The sequence below is a fragment of the Kryptolebias marmoratus genome, linkage group LG1 (genome assembly GCF_001649575.2).
Source record: "Kryptolebias marmoratus isolate JLee-2015 linkage group LG1, ASM164957v2, whole genome shotgun sequence".
NCBI classification, from domain to species: domain Eukaryota; kingdom Metazoa; phylum Chordata; class Actinopteri; order Cyprinodontiformes; family Rivulidae; genus Kryptolebias; species Kryptolebias marmoratus.
The window spans coordinates 9,073,650-9,082,954 of record NC_051430.1 but is presented as its reverse complement, the minus strand read 5'-3'; positions in this window follow the sequence as shown (position 1 = coordinate 9,082,954).

Below are 9,305 nucleotides of genomic sequence, written 5' to 3'. Positions count from 1 at the left end.
AGAAGCACTCGGATGCAGTGGGCCTTGTGTGAGAATGTACTGATACAGAGCCGAGCTGGAGGAGGATTTTCTTCCTTTTAGTTTGGCTCCTCTGCTAAGTAGCATTGCGATACAATCAGCCACTGTAACGGCAGTGTGTGCGTACATATGGAATTCCATTAACCTTTCTGGCTTGGTTGGTTAAATGTCAGCATGGTGCATGAAATTGAATTGGTCATTGATTCAAAAGCAAGACATTTCTCCCACTCAGTTGTGGACAAGTACCATTCTGTGAGATTGAATCTGTGTTATCCTGGCTGGGAACAAACTCCAGAAAGAGAGAGAAAAAAGAATGCTCCGGGGATCAGGAAGGTCTGAGAAGACAGCTGGGATGTCTTTTCACAAGCACACACACAAAGGCCCATTTTTTCAAACAAGAGTTAGCTGTTTTTGAAACTGCCTAATTAGGATCTTCATTATTCATGACATATAGTCAAATAACTGACCAAGAGTATCTGCAGAAATGTATTGAAATCTAAATAATGCATCAACTTGTTTACTACAGGAAAGAGTCTTCATTGGACAGTAACAATGCAAAATGTTTCTGTGGTAATGTTAACTTTGTGCTTATGTTGTTGAATGTATCATTTTGTGAAAAACACTCTTTTTAGAACAACCAAATGCAGAACTTTGGTGGCAGAAAACTAAACAAACTTTAATATCATGCAAACCAAAAATGATGCAGAGGCAGATCAACCAAAATCCAGGACAGAAAAAGATGACAAAACAGAAACTAGTAGAGACAGACTCCCAGCTAAGACTTTGCCCTGAACAAAGGAAATCAGAAACCATATTCCGAGCAAAGACATGACTCAGCAGCGCAGTATTATACTGGTTGGCACAGTTTTTTTTCACAGCAACAAGTCTGCAGATTTAAAACTCGACTAGAGTTTTTCTGTGTGGAGTTTGCTTTCTCTCCTTGTGCATGTGAAAGTTTTCTCCAGGTAGCCCAGTTTTCTCTCATAGTCCAAAAACATTTTGGGTTGATTAAATTTTTAAAAAGAAAATAACGCAACTAAAAGCGAATCTAAGCTGACCTTTGGTCTGAGTGTGTGCATGGTTATCTGTTTTTGTGTGTGAGTAATTGACTGGCATTTCGTGTCCCTGCAATCCTGAACAGGATTATGCTGGTTTATGGAATGAGTGAGAGACCATGAGCTCAGAAAGATTTGTTAGGTCCCCTTCACACCCTATTAAAATGTAAAAAATCTGCCAGAAAGTGGATGCTCTTTGCGGGGTCCTGGCAAGGTTTTAGGACATGCATTAAAAATGTATGGGGTTTTCCATAAAATTTGACAGGTTGTGGAGAGCTGTGAGAGCACGGATGTACAGGAGGGAAATTCAGAGCAGGTAAGGCTACCGAGTGACTTGAGTGAGAGCCGGTCAGGCCACTCAGTTCAGGGCTAAGGCTAGTGGGAGAGTCCGGAGACAAGTGAGAGGTCAAGGCCGGGAGGTCAGAGAGCGAGAACCAAATCCAAATAAGTACGAACCAGAGAGGGTAATCCAAAAAGGGGAAGCGAGGTCGAAGGCCGTTGAGCAGAGTCCAGAAAGATATCTGTTGAGGAGTAGGCGAGAGGCGAGAGGCGTGGTACAGGCAAGGGGTCGAGATTGAGGCAGGCATGGACTGTGAGAATACGCTGGACATCTACTAGGTTAAACCTTTCAATAATCTGGCACTGAAACACTGTGAGAGGTGAGCTTATATACTGAGAGGACCAGGTGAAGCTAATGGCAGTGATTACAGAGGCGTGGAACTAGGAGGCGTGGCAAGGCTGTGGAAAGTTACTGGGACTGTGGCATGAAACTGTGGAACTGTTACACAGCATCATGATTGCCTTCACACCAAAGGAGATTTTCCAAATTTGCCACAATCCAGTCACGTTCTAATACATCATAGAGAATGTAGCAGGGTTGTTAATCACTGTGAAGAGGTCTTAATTAAAACCAATGCCATGCAATAGCCAAATTTAAAAGAAAATTACTTTCGTAATAAGAATAATCTGTGACATTTTACCCATGTCAAGTTATGTTCTTAATATGTTCAATGAGCTAAAAACAAAAAGATTAGCAGGTCTGCTGATTAGTAACACAGACTAACTGTAGAGCAAAAATAGATGATACAACGAAGTGAAGTGACAAAGGAACAGGCTTTACAACTTAAAGCAGAAAGTAAAAGTTAACCAGAAAACTAAAGTTGAATACATAAAAAAGTAGCATCATCAATTTAAAGCTGCACCTAACCAGAGCAGGAGACTGATCTTAACATTAAAACATCAAACTAAAATGCAAAAATTGAACAAAACTGTAGGTGGTGCAGCTGGGTTTGGTACAGCGAGGCTTACAAGTTCTGGTCATACCTTTGAGGGTTTTCTCCAGTTTGTCAATAAAAGATGTATAGTTTGCTGGAGCACTTCACAGAAACAAGCTTGCAGGGTAAACTCATAACACAAGCAGTAATATTTGATTTGACTTGTCTGCAGCTTGAAGTGGCAGTTTGACTGATTAGTTATAATGGTAGTTTAAGGCTAAAAACCTATTAGATTTGAGAGGACTGCTGCAGTACAGCAACTTGCACACTTTAGCAGCATTTCAAAGCTGAAACTCTTCAATTACTTGACCTTTACAAAAAGTAAATGATGTAATTTATCCAATTTATCACTTGAAATTTGAAGTCTTCATTGCAGATGGTTTTAGCCAGCCAGTAGCGATGAAAGCATAAAATATGATAAACAACCATACCTTATGAAAAGAGGTCAAACGCTTGGATTTTTCACCCTTGCACAGTACAAGTTGGTTTAAAATTTTTGGCATTTTCAAATTGACATTTGCCTGTTCTGCAGAATGTACGCGCTCCACAGTCCTGCCAGATGCATAAACAAATCCTGACCTTTGTACTCGTTTGTGGGAGTTCGATGTTAATGGTAAAAAGTGGGGGAGGCGGTGGCTGAGCGATGGCATGAGAGAGCTTTAGGAAAATACAGGAGCGAGCTGGAACGTTAGAACAATGAGGAGCCGTAACAATCCTGCAACTCAGGAGGTCAGCAGATCGATGTGCGAGGATTACATGGTGCGATGTGGATGTCGATAGGTCAGGAGACATGCTCGCTAATGAAGCTGAGTTATGACTCATTCATTTGGCTTCTGGCCACACACGCTGCTGTCCGCTCTTCCACTCTACTTATTTTGTGTGTTGTCTGCTGTTATTAACATTTTTCTTTTTGCTTTCTGTGTTATCCACAGCTTTTTACTGCATCATCTTCTTCGTTATTATCGCCCGCCACCAAAGGAGAAAGCGATGATGTTGTTGCCTGTATTTGGTTTCGATTGCCTCTACCTTTAGCAAAATATCTTGTGAACCACTGTACAATTTTTAAAGAAAATTGCAGAAAGTACCAATTGGATGTACATTCACAACTGATTAACATTTGAAGGCAATCCAAGATGGCCTCCACAGCTAAGTGACCTTATCAAACACCAATCTGCATAACTCAACCAGTTTTACAGATACTGAGCTAAAGTTTGGTGTGGCTGTAGCTGAGAGTCATTCCCAAGTCAGGCTTTGAGCAGTAACTGATTGCACAAGATTTGCTTTTACAACTTGCCAATAACTAATAGAGTCAACTGTGTTTGTCTGTTAACAAAATATTTAAAGAACCACTGGATGGATTTTAATGAAACTCTCAGAAAATATTCATTGGGTTTACATCTACATTATTAACTTTTGGAGTCAACCTAGTTCAAGATGGCTGACTTAAGGAAACAGAAACTCATCTATAACGCAGCCAATTCTACAGATGCTGAGCTAAAAATTGTTGTGGTGGCAGCTGAGCATCATCCTCAGTGCTTACTTCGAGGTCTACTCATTGTGCAATGATTTTGCTTAGACCTTGGCACTACTGTTGGCTTCAATCCTATCTGTCTGTTAGCAAATTATCTTATGAAGTACTTAACCAATTTTAATAAAACTTTTAGAAAGTAATCATTGTATGTACATCTACAACTGGCTGACTTTTGGTGTCAGTCCAATTTAAGATAGTTGCCACAGCTAATCAACATTAGCCAACACAAAATAGCTATAACTCAGTCAGTTTTACAGATATTGAGCTAAAATTTGGTGTGGTAGTAGTTTACAGTGATTCACAAAACATAATCTGGATGCTAACACTGTGTACAAAATCACGTGGTACAGCCTAACGTCATTTTCAAGGTTTGAGCAAAATTGCTATTAGTTTATTTCTTTTCAACATAAGATGAAGTTTGTTTAAAATCTGGTATGAACAGCAGCGGCAACATGCATTCCTTCAAGGATTGCAAGGCCTTTCATTACAATTCTGTTCTCACAGGCTGTATTTTGTCTTTGGTCCACTATCTTGTTTCCTTCTTATTGCATGGCCTCTCACTCTCAGAGCTCTCCTCAAGTTTCTTGTAACAAAATCTCTAGGTTCTCAATTGCCTTCCTGCTAATGACCGTCTCTCTGCCGCTTGCTTTTTCCCAGTGTGGACCGATCAACCACAGCATTTAAACAACAGATATGTGAGGTGAATAACAGTGATCAGTGAAATACAATGCAGTGTTCTGCGGGGAAATCTTGGGTTCTGGGATTCTGCTGCACTTTTCCACAGCAGGACGGTGCAGCTGAGCACAAAATCTGGTCAGGTAATGAACACGATGAAGAGCCAAGGGCACTGACTCAGCTTCAAAAGTTAGTGGATAATGCTGCATTTAATGGCTTGGAGAGCTTGGAATTTTCAGTGTCTGACAAGAAAAACGTCTAAAAGAACAGTAAAAGTAGTCAGTTTCCCAGAGCACTTTATGTTCTGTAATTTCACAAAAAATAAAAGCAGATTACATAGTAAACGTTAAATTGCTATATTATTCTTAAGCTGTCAACATTACAACCAAGCTGGTTGTGTGTCTTTCTTTAGAAAAGTTAGCCTCATAAATAAGCCAAAGACTGTAATGCTATAGTACAAACTTGAAGGAATCTGATCTGAAGCTTGTGCTTCAAATGTATGAAGGCTAGGCAGACACATTCAGGGGAGGCAGATGAGGCACTGCATGATGGAAAATAAAATAAGAAAACACACTACAGCAAAACCAAAGGGAACATTAATATTTGCTTTATATTTACCTTTTGTAAATTGTGTATGACTCTTGTCATTTTTACTGCTTCTACTATCGAAATCACTGAATTTGTCAAGTTTCGGTTCAAACAGAGTTCAGATAGGAGAGGCAGAGTCATTCTCTGCCTGAGTCGGACATAAATCAATCTGAGCGCTCTTACATTAACCTACCTTTGGATTTTTTTACTCTTTGTTGCCAATATAATATTTGTAGACACTTGTACTGTATGTCATATTTTCTATAAGTACTAATGCAATTTATGTACTGTATATTTTTGACATATTTAATCTTGTTGACCTGTTATGAAACCAGAAATCTGCCTATGTCTGCTGGGGGCTCCTGTGAGCCCAGGGCCTGAGTCTTCTTCTGCTCTTCTTCTACGTACATTATTGGACCAAAACATTTGCAAAAGGAATCAGAAAGTGAAGTGCACTTTACCATCTGTTTATATTTTGCTCTGACCTCTAAAATGAAAGCTTCTATATTTCTCAAAACTGGAGTTTCAATCAAAATACAAAGTGATTTGCATCAAACTACCAAGCATACAAACAGAGGTTTTACACCGAATCCCCCAGGGAGATGATCACAGACCAGTAGGACTCACAAAGAGTATCTTGAGGTAAATGTTTTGGGATGACTTAGTATGAAACGTACTGTAAAATAACAAAGGTTTTAAATTAATATATTATGCTTAAAGCTGTGGTTATACTTCTCAGGATGTAAGACAATGCATCTCACTGATGTGGTTGTAAGACAGTCTTTTTCAAATGAACAGTTCATACTTAAAGAAGTCCTGGCAAGTTCTCCCACTGTACCATACTTCACACACAAAGCAAAGCATATGAACAACAACACAGTGACAGCACGATAGACAAGGGGTATTATTTTCACTCAATGATGTATCTGACGAAGAAGGAGAAGATCACGTTGTTGCACGAGGAGGAGGATCTGTTGTTTCCTCTTGCTGATCATGGAAATAGAAAAAATACGTGAATGTAGGTGGTGCGTTCGCCCACTCAACAGGACCAGACTTGAGCTGGACACGTTCAGTCTGTTGGTCCAACAGATGAAGGAGATGGACGACGGGAGGCACTTTACCTATTTTCAGATGTCCACCGCTCGTTTTTGACGAACTCATCCACCGGATAAACTGTTTCATCCAACCCGTGCCGGCACACAGCATGCTGATCTCTGTCCAGGAGAGAATAGCTTCTGGAAGTGGACCAGTTGAAGCCAAATAACAGCCTGCGCTGTACCACGTAAACAAACACACAGTACTTGGCGCATACCCTATAGGAAACTACAGTACTTCTGACTGGGGGCAAAGCACAAGACGGAGTCTCAGTGGGGGTGCGAGTAGAAAAATATGCAATTTTCGTCACACACCCATGTCAGCGAGACACAACTTCAGCACTTCTTATGGAGCAGGGATGGCTGGTATAAGTGGGCTAGTAGGGCTAAGCCCTCCCTGGTGTTTAAAAATGTAAAATACCTAATAAACACAATATAAAAATATTGTCTCACTTTTTTTTGAAATGTACAGCAAAACCGGTGCCAAACAGTCTCGAGAAAACCCCAGAGTCTTTCAAAAGGGCTAACTTTTCACAGCCCCAAACATGTAATATCTTTTGTGGTTCAGAATGATTGACAGCTGTCTTGTCCCGCCCCCTTGGTTTGCTGCTCATCTGGTCTAATTTAGTTCAGCCCAGGGTCAGCCCAAGGCCTCAGGTTTTAGCCAATGAGGGTGGACAGGCAATAGCGTGCCTCAAGTGTTAGTGTATGTGGGTGTGGTTTGACATGGACTGAGTGTAATGGCGAGAAAGATAAACATAAACGAGGTGGATTATTTTATTTATTTATTTTATTTAATTTCTCATCCATTTTTTCTTAATGTCTTTGGGGGAAACCAGAAGTGAAGACGTTAGGGGCAGATAGACCGAAGGATATTCAAAAATGCAAAAGCAGCAAAACTGAAGTTTTTCTGTGACCTGGTTTCAGTGAAAGAACTGGCTAACAGCGAGTGTAGCTAACAAATGGTTAACAAGGTGGTTCTTAACCTTTTTGCATCCTAGACAAGTCATCAGAGTGAGCTTCTCTTTAAATAAGGTAGGCTTAATTTAAAAAAAGCACTTTCCTTTATTGCATGTCCTGTTTAATTTTATTTTATCAGTGCGATTAAATTAGTAATTGTGTCAAGGAGTGGGGTGCAGTGCTATGCAAAGCTGTTTGACTGGGAAAAATCATCTGAAATAGTTACAGCTGAAACTCTTAATGCAGGGAAATGAAGTATTGGACAACTGACAGAGGCTCTGTGTAAGCTTAGTTTTTGGAGGTGGTTTGTTTTAAGGTTGTCTTTGTGCTGAAAAAAGACAGTGTCAATTTACAGCAGGCTGTCTTTATTGGATGCTTCTGTCGCTGGAATCCGAAGTAAAGCGCTTTATTATATATCTGTTAGCCCACCCTACAAATATCCCCACCAGCCGCCACTGTTATGGAGTATCAACCAGCCTTAAGATGCACACAGTGAAAGGAGTCTGTTTGCTGAGCTCTAAAATGAAAACCAAAACAGATCAATCTGTTGACGGCAGTCAGATTTTTCTATCTATAAAAATACATTTATATTAGAATATATTCAGCATATATGCATCTTAACAGTGTGTCTTATTTATTAAGGCCTATGTTTAAATCTGATTTTATCAAACCCTGCCTCAGCACTGATCAAATCCACCACTTGTCACTGATGAAGGCCCCCAAATAATTTGATTTTCTCTTCCGACTTTGAAGATACCTTAAATTACGCATAATGCTGACCTATACAAGGTTCACGACAGCAGCCAGCATCTCAAGGTGCAGATGCCACCAATGTCCTGCGCTCAGCTCATGTTGGGCCAAAGCTGTTGTGGTTAAATAAAAAAAAAAAAGGTGTTAATGTTGTGGCGGATAAATAATTACCGTAGAACCAATGTAAGAGCGTAAACAGTCTAGATTTTTAAACTACCCTACAGTGAGTCATATCAGTGGAAATAAAGCTCTACAATCTCACTGTCATTGATCCCTACTTGAGACATATTTATTTTGCAACTGCCAGAAAACACACCAATTGAGAAAAGCAAAGCTTTTGGAGATTTCTTTTACCTTTGTTGCAGTTGCCTGTTATGTTTCTCAACAAGGAGACAGACTCTGTGTTTTCATGTCTAGGAAAAGTCGCAACAATGAAATTATGTGACAGGGGTTGAAGCACTTTGACTTTGTCTTCAAAGAGGATTGTAGATAGATGCAGTAATCTGTGTAATACTGGACCAAATTGCAGCTTTTAGCACTGCTTTCATAACCGCTCTTTCAACAGGCACTTTCTACGCTAAAACACTCTTACTCTCTGTCATCGCCAAATGGCGAGTAGCTGTTGTTGTTAACCTTGCTTTTGCCGATCCACCGAGCTGCATTATGTGATCTGCTCAAGCAAACCCTCTGCAAAGATGTTGATAGAGTGGCTTTTTACTCGAGACTCACGTATGTCAATTAGTGCATTTGATTGTGTGTCTCTGGAACGTGTTTTTTTTTTTTTTTTTTAACGTGTGTGAAGTTAAACTGTACATGTTTTAACCCATGTGCTCAGTTTGTCTGCTGGTGTGAGTGCTTGTGATGAAGAAAACAAAATGACTTGAAAGGACAGTCAGGCAAACAGAGATGGAGAGAATGACATTTCCAGCTGAGTTTGGAGCTTTTATGAAGACCATTAAACAAAAACTCAACTACAATGTGAAAGCCTCCAAACATTCAGCCCACACACAGCATTAATGTGTGCTCTATTTGTTTCACTTCACAGCAAAAGATAGTAGAAATAATACAAAGCAATTTTTTAGAAAGGCCTTAAACTTGAAATGCCAAGATTAGCCTTGAGAACAGTTTTAAAGTTTAAAAATGGTGCCATGTTTGCAAGGATGTTTTTGGAAATGGCAAAAATAAGGAAAACTTGTGTTTTCATGTGGACAAGGCCTTAGTTCATTACTTTTTCATGAGTTTTCACTTCATGGTCTACAGTACAAAACAAAACTTCAGGGTCTGAAATACAACAAAACTGATTGTTCTAACTTTCTGTTTCTTGTTCAACCGATTTCAGGTCTGAAAGAACATTTTATAT